Raw genomic sequence first — 1,352 nt, 5'->3', positions numbered from 1 at the left:
GCAAGCAATCCATCACACTGATTTAAAAAAAAACATCAGATACACAAACAATCAACAGCCAATCATAAGGGAACTCAAAACTGCGAGCACGCAAATTATATCTCGGGCACGAAATCACATTATGATTAGATCACAACCTCATCCGGTGTTCCATTTCCCCAGACTTTTTCCCCTTTAAAATTTCCCCCAATTCTTTTCTCTCTTTCGACTCCCTCCTCGCAGAGTCACGGGGGAAAAGAAAAGAAAATCAATGCCAGGATTTCATGCCGTTGGTTATGCGCGATGATTTCCAATCAGATCTTCGGGTCTCCCCCCCAGGAAACCCGGTAATGTAATCATGATTACTACACTGATGGCGGTTGGCTTTGGGCCAACTTTGGTGGTACGAGAGGCGACTTCCTCCAACCAACGCTTGGGTAGCCCTTACTTCTATGTATGAACCGTTGTGGTGAAATCAGGCGCTCGTCAAAATAATGAATTCAAAGATATTGGCATTTTTCTGATTGTTTGCCAATTCTTATCCAATTTTTGATTTTTGGCTCAACATCTTTTTAGTTAATTTAAATATACATTTTTGTACAGATTTTACTGAAAAGGGTTGATTAAAGGCACAAAAAATGTACATTTTCAGTTTCCAGGGACTCTCAAGCTTTGGAAACCATCCAACTTCGGCGCCATTTTCTCGATAACTTTACCTCTGAAACCAGGTCACCCCACCTCATTCAATCGCAAATATCTCAACCTCTATTCAAGATAGATGAGTATTTTTCTGATCAAGTGATAGACAATTGAAAAAGCTTTAAATCTATATAAATAACTCTACATGCCCAAAAATTGACGAGCGCCTGATTCCACCGCACCGTGACACATATGATTATTCTCTGGAAAGCCTACAAACACACAGGCCCAACAAATCTCTGGGAATCTAGCGGAACCGGAAGCGTAAAGAACTCTCTAAGCTTTCGCGCCAACACCCACGGACAATTACATTGACGGCGCGACCTTGGCTGAAAGGCCAGGAGGGTTGTGAGGGCGAATACGCAGTTGGGGGGTCATGGGGTCAAAAGTTCAGACGTCACTTTCGGAGAAAAAAATCGAAGTGGAGAGGTCCCCAGGGGGGTTACATGGATGACTATTGCAGCGTTCTTTGTAGGCTGTTTAGGATGTTTGTTCTAGCCAAAGGGCCCTTGCGTTGAGCGAGGCGACCGGTAATGGAGTCTATCAAATTAAGATATATACGTCACAACGTGGTGGAATCAGGCGCTCGTCAATTTTTGGGCACATGAGTTTATTGGTATCATCTTAAAGCCTGTTCATTTGCCTTCCTTTTAGTAAAAAAAATATTCATCTAT

This window comes from Aplysia californica, unplaced genomic scaffold (assembly GCF_000002075.1).
Source record: "Aplysia californica isolate F4 #8 unplaced genomic scaffold, AplCal3.0 scaffold00462, whole genome shotgun sequence".
NCBI classification, from domain to species: domain Eukaryota; kingdom Metazoa; phylum Mollusca; class Gastropoda; order Aplysiida; family Aplysiidae; genus Aplysia; species Aplysia californica.
The sequence above is the reverse complement of the archived record's forward strand: the minus strand, read 5'-3'. Positions refer to the sequence as shown.